Source organism: Balaenoptera physalus (genome assembly GCF_965194825.1).
Source record: "Balaenoptera physalus genome assembly, chromosome: 16".
In the NCBI taxonomy this organism is placed as follows: Eukaryota; Metazoa; Chordata; class Mammalia; order Artiodactyla; family Balaenopteridae; genus Balaenoptera; species Balaenoptera physalus.
The window spans coordinates 55,936,692-55,949,217 of NC_138898.1; the positions used below are offsets into that span (position 1 = coordinate 55,936,692).

At 46.0% G+C, this 12,526-nt stretch overlaps 1 protein-coding gene and 1 long non-coding RNA gene across 2 annotated transcripts in view; one reads left to right on the plus strand and one right to left on the minus strand.

The window, feature by feature from the left end:
- Positions 1-12,526, plus strand: part of RBFOX1 (RNA binding fox-1 homolog 1) — a 2,204,869-nt gene that overhangs the window by 338,074 nt on the left and 1,854,269 nt on the right. The gene's annotated exons all lie outside the window — the stretch shown is intronic.
- The window catches only part of LOC309644867, a 793,618-nt gene that overhangs the window by 266,066 nt on the left and 515,026 nt on the right, over positions 1-12,526 (minus strand). The gene's annotated exons all lie outside the window — the stretch shown is intronic.

Sequence of the window (12,526 nt, forward strand, 5' to 3'; positions counted from 1 at the left end):
GCAGGGCTGGGATGTGTTCTTAATGAGATGGAAAGGGTTGTCTGTCTTCCTGGGTGAGTGCAAGCACCCAAGCTAAGGGCCCTCAGAGACTGTACTTGACTGGATCCAGAGGAGGACGGGGAAAGGCTGCCTTGGACTCATGTTTGCATTTTTCTGACAAAAATGAAAATAGTAGCTAAAGCATAAGTCTGCTTAAAAATGCTGCCAATTCAGACTGAACACTTTTCATGTGCTAGGGACCATGCTAGGTTCCACAAGGAACCGAAATATGGCTAAGACCCAGGCCTTACCTTGAGGAGATTGCACTCATTAGGGAGAATAAACCATTTGCATGATTAAAGACACTCAACACATATGTAGTGATACCTTCTATGTGCCAGTGGGGACTTCACTGGGGGTAGAAAAAGCAGCATCCATGGGACACAGATAGGGCACAGTTCTTGGCAGAGACAGTTATCCACATAATTATGCAAATGATGCAAATTAGTAATCTCAAGCTTTAGGAAGTGCCATAATGTACATGACGCTGCAAGGGTATGTCACAGGAGTTTCTTACCTGCTGTGGCACATCACAGAAAGCTTCCTGGAGGAGGTGCTGTTTGGACTGTGGCCTAAAGGATGTGTAGGAGTTCAACAGCAGAACCAAACTAGCTTTCCAAGCAGGGATGACAGCAGGTGTATCTGGAGCTCAGAGAGTGAGAGGGTCAAGAGTGGAGGAAGAGGGTGAAGAAGAGAGCTGGGGGCAGACCATACACAAGGCCTTGTTGCCCCAGGTAGGGCGTGTGGACTTGACCCAGGAACAGGGAGAAGCAGCCAGAGGTAGGAGCGATGTGAGCTTTAGGATAGGAGGTGAGGATGCTCTAATGTAGACAAGAAAGTGTAGTTGAAAGCAAAACTGAGACACCCATTTGGGGTTTGTGCACGAGGCAACGATTACATTTAGGCAGCAGTTGTTGCGAACAGAAGGTGGCTTCTAATTGCAGTTGTTCGGCATGGAATCCACATTCAAACTTGCAATTATTTCACTGTTAAAAGAGCTGACGGTTCCCTCTTCTGCAGGAAGACAGTCCCAAGGGAATCCTAATCCCAGGGATTTGGCTTTCCCGCGGCCCCCTGAGTACCAGACCACACTCCCACGAAGCTGTTCCTGTTGGCTGGCCACGGAGACAGATGCACGTGGGCCATGGGGTAGAGATGGGCTGAGGAGGGGGAAGGGCCATCTTAGCAAGGACTCTGGATGCATTCAGAGCAGCTGAGTGAAAGGAGGCAATGGCACAGCTTAGTAAAATCAATGTCTCTCCTTCCACACGGCATTGACTGGAGCCAGCAGAAAGCACTGACGTTACCACTTATCGAGGTTTCGATGTGCTATTAGGGTCCCCACCCCCCTTAAAAATGAGGACACCAAGACAGACAGGTTAAACAACCCTCTCTGGTCACATGTCAAAGTGAGAGCAGAGCTGGAATTGAACCCAGCCTTGTCGGGGCCCGAAGCACACTGTCTTAACCTCTACGCTGTGCAGTGTCCCAGGAGGGGCTGGGAACTTCCCAGAAGAGGCAGTCGCCAGTTAAGCCCCAAGTGCCTACTGAGTGATGCAAAGGAAAGAAGAGTGATATAGTCAGACAGACTCTATCCCTTATCAGCTTAGTGCAAATGTAGCCAAGCAAACGCTTGGGCAACTTGCTTACCCTCTCTGAGTCTTGTTTGTAAGATGAGCTTATATCAGCGATAATATTGATAGTCACATTTATGAGCATGTGCCAGGCTCTTTTCTCAGACCTTTACACATAGTAACTCATTTAGCCTTGCAATGGCCCTCTAGGGAAGGTGCTACTATGATCGCCTTTATATCAGAGGAGGAGACCAAGGCACAGAGAGGTACTATAACATGCCCAAGGTCACACAGCTAAGGAGAGGTCCAGTTTGGCTCTCACAGGTTGTTCTAGAGGTCAAATGATATGATTTATGCAAAGTTCTTGCTGCAGGATGCCACACACACAGCAAAAGCCAATACATAAGTTAGGGACATCCATGAATGTTATTTAGCTCTCCCGAGCCTCAGTTTCCTCTCTGTGAAATGGGGATGATAACAGCTATGATTTACTGGGCTTTTTTTTTTTTGAAAAAATGGAGAATTTAATAAAATAAACAAATATAAATTGACAATACACTTCCCCCTCTTAATCAGAGCTGTATACAAAGAATAGGTAATTCCCTAAGTAGTATGATTTATAGTGTTTTAAAAAGATTGTATTGGGCTTTTATGATCATCTCATTGAACAGTCTCCTGTGATGAAAGCTGTTATCCCATCCTACAGATGGGAAAGCCAAGGTTCAGTGAAACGGAGAGAGCTGTTCAAGGTCATGCATCTACTAAAAGACAGAGCAGGGTGCTTGAATGAGAGCCCACGCTCTTTCTTAACTTCTGTAACGTAGCGGTTCACTGGCTGGTGCCCTCTTCCTTCTCAGGGGCTTGCCTGCAGGTTTGGCCCAGAGATCTCAGGCTGCCCTAAGCATCTCTGGTTCCCCTGAGTCCGGTCCACATCCCTCTAATCAGCCTGCCCAGTGCTCCGTACCCCAACTGTCCCATTTCTGCAGAAATAGCCCATGATGTCATGTGGGTTACTGACAACGTCTCTCTCAGGAACCCTGAAGAAATCCTGGGCAGATTGGATAAAAAGCCCTTGTCAGACATCCTAATTTTAGTGTTCTCCCTAGTGAGTCCATTCAGGAAGTATTTATTTAACACTTCACTTGTTTTGCCATTCTCCCTGACTTCATTTTGCAAAAGCTCCTGTAGGAACCCACATCTCCTTCACCAGTGCCCCCGCTGCTCCCGTCCTTGGGAAAACCTGAGTGCTGTGTTCAGCATCTCGAGCCAGATATATGTCTGGGTTTCATCTTGCATCACTAATGCCCTCCTTTATCTCCACGCAGCATATCCCAGCATTTTTGCCGGGACTTCTGTATGTCCCATCTCCCCTCATCTCATTAGATATTGTGGCCCATGTGCCAGTGGACAATTATCATGCCTTAAGTCTCCTCGCAAGGGCATGCTGACGAATTGTTGCTTCTCTCCCAGACTCATTTTTATCATTCCTCCCCAGCTTCTACTTTCAAACTCTCCCCTCACATGGCAGCATGAGCAGGTGGGCTGTCCTCTCCTGAGTGTCAGGTACCCTCGGGGGTCAGAGGCCATCCCTGCACCACCGATGGGCAAGGAGCGGGCTGTAGTTACCCGCACCTCACTCGCTCACAGGAGACTGAAATTCTCCATGCGTTGGGGGGACCACAGTTCTGTTCTTGCTCGTGCTTGTTTCTTGATTCAGTGAGTCGGTAAGTCTGTTAGACATTCCTGTTACAGATCCTATTAATTTTAATGGCTGTAGAGATTAATAGAATAGAAAGCTTCTCTTGATTGTAGAGATGTATGTAGAAGTGTGCTTTTATATATTTATTTTTATTTGAAAAGAAATATGGTCAAGGCAGCAAAAGAGAGACGTCTGGGTCTGTTGGGACTTTTTTGGTTCTTATTAAGAAATGAAAAGAGGTAAAATTTACATAACATAAAATTAATCATTTTGAAGTGAACAACTCAGTGGCACTTAGTACATTCACAATATTGTGCAACCGTCATCTCTATCGAGTTCCAAAACATAATCATCTCCCAAAACAAAACCCTGTATCCGTGAAGCAGTTATTTCCTATCCCCTTCCCCTCCCAGCCCCTCAGAACCCCTAGTCTACTTTCTGTCTCTATAGATTCACCTATTCTGGACATTTTCTTATCAGTGGAATCATACAATATGTGGCCTTTGTATCTGGCTTATTTCACTCAGTATAATATCTCCAAGGTTCACCCATATTGTAGCATGAATCAGAATTTCATTTCTTTTCATGGCTGAATAATATTCCATTGCATGGATGGACCACATTTGTTTATCCATTCATTCCTTGATGGGCATTTGGGTTGTTTCCACCACTTGGCTCTGTTTGTTTGTTTGTTTTTAACTTTGCAGACATTGTCTGGGGTCTGTGGCTATGCTCTGCACTTAGCTGGTTTTTTCTTTGTGAATCTCCTATGTTTCAACACACTTGCTTCTCCCTGGAAAGAGCAGTTAGAGGTTTAGGAGCTGCTGTGGTAGATGAGAACTACAGAATCTCACAACTGGGAATCTGGCACGACTACTTGCACATATCCTGCCACCCCATGGGGTAACTTTAACTCCTCAAAGGACAGCCCCTCCAGAACCACCAAATCCTCTGCTCTGGGTTTAGACCCATAGTTCACAGGCTGGCAGCATATTGTCATCATCTGGGGAGATTTAAGAATTACTGAAGCTCCCACTTCACCTCCAGAGAGCCTGGCTTGATTTGTGTGGGGTCAAATCCTGGCACAGGACTGTTTGTCTGTTGAAAACATTGAATAGTGGCCTCCAAAATGTATGTCCAGGTCTTAACCCTCAGAGGGAGCCAGGACAGAAAGCTCTGAGGAGGTGCTGTGACATTGCCCCATTGGTTGCTTACCTGTAACAGACAAGCCCCGGCTACTTTAGTATAAGACATTTTTCAGAAGTGACTGGACAGCCCCAGGTATTTGCCAATGATCTCTCTGTTAAGGGACTTGTATCTAGACTATATGAAGACAATAACCCAATTTAAAAATGGGCAAAGGATCTGAATAGACAATTCTCCAAGGAAGATACACAAATGGCCAACAAGCATATGAAAAAATGTTCAACATTGTCAGTCATCAAGCAAATGCAAATCAAAACCACAAAGAGACCCCACTTCACACCCACTAGGTTGGCTATAATCAAAAACAAAGGTAATAACAAGTGTTGATGAGAATGTGGAGAAATTGGAACCCTCATACACTGTTGATGAGAATGTAAAATGGTGCAGCCGCTTTGGAAAACAATGTTTCTCAGATGATTAAACCATATGACCATTATGCTTTGCCATATGAGTTACCATATGACTCAGCAATTGTACTCCTAGGTGTATACCCAAGAGAGTTGAAACATATGTCCACATAAAAGCATGTACACAAATGTTTATAGCAGCATTACTCATAATAGCCAAAAGGTGGCAACAACCCAAATGTCCATCAGCAGATTAGCAGATAAACAAAATGTGGTCTCTCCATACAACGGAATATTTTTCAACCATGAAAAAGGAAAGAGGTTCTGATATATGCTACAACTTGAATCAACCTGGACAACACAATGCCAGTCACAAAAGGCCACATATTGTATGATTCCATTATTTGAAAGTCCAGATTAGGGAAATCCATAGAGACAGAAAGTAGATCAGTGGTTGCCAAGGGCTGGGGGTGATGGAGGGATAGCAGATGATAACTGAAGGGTACAGGGTTTCTTTTTGAGATGATGAAAATGTTCTAAAAATGACTGTGATGATAGTTGCACGTATCTGTGAATATACTAAAAACCATTGAATCATACACTTTAAATGAGCAAACTGTATGTTATGTGAATTATATCTCAATAAAACTGTTTTTAAAGAAAATGGCTGGGATCTGTGGTACAGAGCCCAAGTCCCCTTCCAGCTTCTAACAGGTAACTAGCTGTGCCATTATATATTGAAGCACGTGGTAAATGCTCAGTTAACTGAGTTTTGTTTCTTTAGCCTTACTTCCCAGGAGGTCCGGCACTTCTTCTGTAGCTGCACCAGGGCTAGCATTGTCATATGTGGTCTGTTCGGTGTCTCCATGACGGAGTGACCTGTTAAGGAGACAGACCTTGATGCGTCCCCATGTAAACGATGAACAACACTGTGCAGTGTTCCCGTGACCCTGGCCGGGGGGTGGGCGGAGGAGACTGGAAGGGTGTTTAAGTGGGAGTGACACAAACCGATTTACACTTGAAGACAATCCCTCTGGCGTGGAGAATGGACTGTAGGGGAAAGTGGAGTCAGGGAGGCCCTACTTAGTTGGAGCCACTGCAGTGAACGTGATCTGAGTTCAGGCATGAGCATCGGGGTTGCCATAGTGAGACGGGTTTCCCACAGGTGGAAACATTTCAGTGGTATGGCTTGGGAGCTGATTGGATGGGCAGGTGGGAATGTGGGGCTGGCTTATACAGAAACAAAGAGAGGATGGTTTGGTGCCTCTTGGCTATCCTGGCTCCTAGGGGCACCTAGATGTAGCTGAAAACTGAATCCCATGTGAGGCTGTGGGTCAGGTAAGGTCAGGACCTGGGTAGGAAGAAACCTGTTGGGACACGTCCCAGCGATGGGCTTACCCATCTCCTGGGTTCTGGACCAGCCATGGGAAGCTGCTGACCCCATTCTGTGACCTCTTCACGAGTGGGTTTCGGGGTGGTGGAGGGAATGGGCGTGTGCCGTGGAGAAGCCTTGTTCACCCGCAGGGTTTTCAAGAGAAAGAATTATGGGGGCTCCAACCACCTGCCTGAGGTTCTGGGGTTTATTTGGTGCCTCATCCACCACGGGGCCAGGTAAACCAAGAGGCAGTGTTCCAGGGCCAGGATGTAAGAGGCATGATGGCCTGGGGCAGGGGTTCCAGGGTTCAGACCTGAGCTGCTCTCCTACGTTGGGTGACCTTGGGCAAGTCTCAACACCCTGAGTCCAGTTTTCTCCTCCACGATACAAGTGTGGTAGTTCTCTCTTTCTAGAAATGGGTAACGTCGTTATTCCCAACTTCCAGATGAAGAAACTCAGGGCCTAATAATTAAGTGTCTTGTCCAAAATCAAGTAGCTCACAAATGAAATCGGGACAGTTTGGATGCCAGCAGTCACACTCCAGAGCCTGTTTCATTAATTGCTATGCTACTGTGTCTCTTGATGAAGGGTAACTACAAAACCCTGGGCATCTAACCTTTGATAAAGTCCGCAATGGACTGGGTTGATGGGTCCCATAAGATGACCTAGCCCTCATTTTATTTTCAGGTTTTTAAAAAGTAATTTTACAGATATAGATTCAGAAGCTCAGAGAGGTTAAATGACTTTCCCAGAGTCACACAGCAGGTCAGCCAGATTCCCTCCTGGAACCCAACTTTACCTGACCCCCTTTGCAGCCCTCCTTCCACACCCCTGCCCTGACCTGCAGAGGATAGTTTATCTGAGACCTGTTGACCCTATGCTTCCCAAATTCACCCTCAGAATCATTGGGCCACGAGGCCAGGGTCTCGCCTGGCGCTGCTGGGATGTGAAACCCAGTTTTCCATAGCTGCATATTGATGCCTTGGACAACAGCCTAGCATTTCATAGGAGTTTGCAGGTTACAAAAAAGGGCAGCAGGTGTTATTTGGGCTAAATTGACCTTGAAATTGATTTCTTTATTTTATGACTTACTGAGAGGAGATTAATACTTTTTTTTTTTTCCTGCAGTCTGAAACAATTTACATGGTAATAGAAGGCATAGCCAGTCAAATAAATTGCTGGAAGTGGTTGTGTTCCAAGGGAAAAAAATACGGAGCTTACTCACATTGATTTCTTTGCCCTGGGGAGAAGCAGAGATTTTTAACATCTGGGAATAGGGAGCTAAATTTTATCTCTCATTTTAAAAGCAGAGGCCTGAAGGGCTTAATCTGACATTTACACGGAATTTTCTAAGTTGGGGGAAATGAGGGAGCCCGAGTTCCTTACTGAAGGTTAACCAACGTTTACTCAGAAGGGCTCTGGCGGTATGATTCAGGGATGGCAGGTGGGGCCCAGATGACATTTTCAGAAGATGGGCCTTGGGAAGCTGGCTGCCTCGCTCCCACCTGTGGGGGAACCGGGGCGCTGAGAGGCTGGTGACATAACCTTGCGCCCAGGCCCAGGTTGGGTTGCTGAGGAACCATGGGAGCAGAGACCCTGCTTCCAGGTTTCTGGCTTCGCCCTATGGCTGCCCTACCAGAGATGGAGTTTGATTCCAGCCGGCGTGGCAGTGTGCATGGATGGGGTAGCATTTCTGAGTGTGTTGGGTTGGATTCTGAGACTGCATCTGGGCTCAGCAAGAAAATGTAGCACTCGATTAGTACTGCTTGCCCTGGGAACAGGATGGGGAAGTGTAGCTTGTGTGCCACATACTTGAATTTCCTGGTAAAAAAAACCTAACTATCCCCCCCAACGCCAACATTCCTGTCTTCAGACCGCACTGACAGGGCTGTTGTCCTCTAAAATGACCCCAGATCATTCGACACATCATGCAAGCTAAATTACTTTTCAGAAAATGTTAGAAATGAATCCCTACCCAAAGGGCTCTGATAGTATTGCTGCATGCTATTCCCTTAAATTATTTTCTTTTCAAAATAAAATTAAAATTTTAAAGTAAAAAAAAAAAAAAATCCTAATTGACAATACATGCCAGAGCACACAATTCAAGAGCCAGAAGAATAAAATTAGTTTCTCTCCTATTCCATCCTGCTCAGCCAACTAGTTCCTCTCTCCACAATCAGCGTTTTTTTGGTTTTGTTTTGTTTTTAAGCCAGTTTCTTATCTATCTTCTGGAGATTTCAATGCATGTAATACATATGCATATATTCTTAAAACAGGGAACAGATTGTGGCATGCTATACATACCTCTCTGCATTTTACTGTTTTTCCCTATCATTCTGTATTGAGCTACCTCATTACCTTTACTGGGGGTGTCTGGATGCACCATAACTTAGTTACTTGGTCTCTGAACAATGGAAATTTATGTTGCTCTCAATACTTTGTAATTACAAAAAATTGCTTCAACGAATATCCTTGGCATTGGGCATTTCCCACAAGTGCAGCCATTCTATAGCAGAGATTCCAAGACATGGGATTGCTGGTTTAAATATTACCAACTTTTAAAGTTTTGCCTGATGTGTAATTCTACTATGTATAAGAATACCTTTTGCTCTACACTCTTACGAGCTTGATACTTTATCGAAATTTTATCTTTGCTAATCTCAGTAAAACAAATGATACATCAGCCTAATTTGCATTTTGTTTATTATGTGTGAAGTCAAGGATCTCATAATGTCAGTGACAGACATTTGTACCACCACATCCTTTGTGAATTGGCTGTACATCTCCTTTGCTTGTTTTTTCCTTTGAGTTATAATTTTTTCATATTATCACTTGTTGTCTTTTATTTTATGGTATTATTTTTCATGCATAAAACTATTTTGTTCAGAGTTTTTAATTTTATGGGTTTTGGGTTGTAATGAGAAAGGTGTTCAGCACTCTGAGTTGATAAAAACCTACATGATTGGATTGAGTACGTTATGTCCTTTAATTTGTCCACAAATTAAGGTGTTATTTTGATTTTTTTGCTTTGGAAAATGCAGTCTTTGTGGGGTGGTGAAAATGTGTGTTGTCTGGGATCACCTAGGGGCCATGATCTGGCCTCACAGGCTCCTCAACCCACCCTGTTTCTCTTGGCATCCAGACTTTTCAAGGAGCAATCGTGGTCAGGGTGTTTTAGGGTGTAATGAGACAGGGTAGCAGATGTTTGGAGAGCTGACCCCACCTGTCTTTCACAGCCGGGATCCCTGCAGGTCTTTACTGGCTCCATCCCTGGGACCCCACCGTGGCCCCGACCCCTCACCTTCTGTCCATTACTCAGGAGGCTTTAACTAGTCATGGTCTTGGCCTTCTGTTAACCAGAAGGATAAACCCTTTAAAGTTCATTTTTGTGCAGGGAATGTCACATTCTAACGCTGCCCAGCACTGCTCTCCAGGCAGTTCAGTCACACCAGTTCATGCCAAATCCCTGAGAGGGTGATGCTTCATGGTCCCACAGGCTCTCTGCCTTGGTCATTGTTTAAACTGGCTCAGTCCCCACTGCTGGTGATTTGTACCCAAGCTTCTGAAAGCTGTAAACCGAGTCACAAAAGGGCAATAATTCCAAGGGCAGAGTACTAGACTTCCAAGGAGGGGGTGAGGCCCAGGGAAGGGGGCAGCTGCACTCGGGGCAAAGGGAAGAAAGGGGGCGACACCCAGGGAGACAACCAGTTTAGGGGCTGGTCTGTGACCCACGAAGGGGAGGCAGTCAGATCTTCTCTCTCCTTCTGAAAAATCACACGAGGATGGACCAGCTTGAGTCGGAAGCTGTGGATGTTTGTAGTAAGGACTGAGAGGGATGAGCGAGGCTTTCTGGGAACGAGAACAGTGTCAGACAGCTGCGGCCTCCCCCTCTCTTTGAGAGACAACATCTCTTATCTCGTCTCTGTCTCTCCAATCTGGCGTGGAACCTATGTCTGTGCTTCTCACTGTTTTCAAGGTAAGGAGGGAGACAGGGACACAGGGGCTTGGTGCACAGCCAGCTGCTTTGCCCAGGATCACACAGGGACTGTGCTAAGCAGGGTGGGGGCTGCCAGTGTGGGCAGGAGCGTGAACCATTACAGATGTGAGAAGGTCTGTAAGAGGTGGGCAGGGCAGAAGGAGTCTTCGGAGGATGGCAGATTGAGTTGGTACCACCTCCATCTCCTTGGGGTGAAGACTCCTCTGCTCCTGCTAATTGACCTGAGAAGGAAGTAGGGCACAGTGAGGGGGAGTCAGTTGAGTAGAGCCCGGGCCTCTGGGACCCCAGGCTCAGGCATGTGGGGAGGGTAGGCCCCCGGCTGGTGGAAGAGAGTGGGAAGTGAGGATGGGGCAGAGAGAAGGGAGAGGCTCTACAGGGGCAGCTGGATAGGAGTTCCTTGGGTGCTGAGGCTCCCAGTAAAATCATACTTGATCATACTTGGGTATAAGTAAGTTGTCTCGTTCCAGGCCCAGGGATGCTGGCCACTGTGAGAGGGACAGCTCACCTGGGGTTTCTCTCCCCTTCTTTTACAACCTGCTTCCTCTGGAAGGCTCTTAATTTTGTCTTAACCCCAAATTCATCTTTCCAGAGCTAGTGGTTGCCATGAACCCACTGGCTTTGAATGAAAGTGCCTTGGACCCCTGGCCCAGCGACCATTTCCATCTTGGTTCCTGTTCCTGAGAGAGAGCCTGTGACTGGTGCTGCTTGGGCAGCTGTGCATCCCTAGACTAGCGAGAAGTGGGCAGAGGGATGGGTCACCTTGCACAGCTGTGGCTGCAGGGATGGCACAGGAGACAGGGGTCCCAGGGGATCTGTTGCACTCGGATCTTGTCTGATGGTTGAGATCTGCCGTTGGGCTGAACTCATCACTCAAGCACGGCTTTTAGTTGGCTCATTTATAAAACGAGGCCAAGAAGGAAGCACCCAAAACCAGCCATTCTCAGGCCAAAGGACACCTGTCAAAGGAGAATCAGTGTATCCGTCAGAAACATCACCCCTTCGGCAACATCCTCCCCCTTGTCTCCTGCTCAGGCTGCTGCTTTGGGCAGTTGCTGGATGGGGGCCTATGATTTAAGTCCATCCCTCCCTCCCTTCCTTCTTTCCTTAATTCATTAATTCATTTTTGTAACCTGGGGGGTGGCATGTGGGCCAATCTCTGTGTAGAGGGAGGACAGGTGCAAACACAAGTTTGATTTTCTGTTGTCAGCTTTTTCTGTGACCATTGACTATGGGAAAACTGCAAAAAGGGAAATGAGAAGTAGTGTCTGTCTTCTCCTTGCAAGTTCAGAACAATTTACAGAAGCGGCGCTCTCAGGACTGTGTGGGTGGGTGTGAAGAACTGTGGCTGGTCCGTTCCTTCTCTCTGTCTCTTCTGATCTCTGTGTCTCAGTCTATATTTTGATCTCTTCCGTGCATGAACACACGTGCACACACACACACACACCCACAGATACACACGCTTCTCTCTCTGCCCAGGAGGTTTAAGGCGTGACTTGAGGTAAACCCCCGATGACTTAAATGAAAATTTGGAGCTTCAGGCACTGCTGGCATCTTCTGGGGGGCCCGCTACCCAGACTTGGATGGTGACTGGCTATGGCAGGCTCCCATTTGGTGAGCATCACGGAGAAGTGGATAAAGGCATCAGGGGGAGAATGTGACCACAGTGATTAAATCAACACCCAACCATTAATACCGTGGTTCAAGCCCTGGCTCCGCGGCATCCCTGCTGAGTTACTTTGGATGAGTTCTCAGCCTCTCTGTGCTTCTCCACCTGTAAAATGGGGCTGAGATCAAAACCTCCTTCTTATGTCCTTGTGAGGGTTAAAGAAGAAAATGCTTGAAGATCACTAAGCACACAGCATCCCAGGTGCTCCATAAACATGAGCTGTCACCAGTGTGAAACAGTGGAAAGGAACAGAGCGACTGGGTGTGGGTCTCGCGGGACCACCTGTATCCTCAGGCTAGGATGGAGTGTCCACACTCAGAAAAATCTAGATCAGCACTGCCTAACAGAGATGTCATGAGAGCCACGTATGCAATTTAAATGTTTCTAGTAGCCACATTAAAAAGTAAAAAGAAACAGATGAAATTAATTGTAACAATATATTTTATTTTAAATATTCATAATATATTTATATATTTAAATATACTAATATGCTTTATTTTATGTATTATTAAATATTATCATTCTAACATGTAATTGATATAAAAATATTAATGAGATATTAATATTCATAGGATATTTTACATTTCTTTTTTTTTCTCGTTGGTGTCTCAAAATCCAGTGTG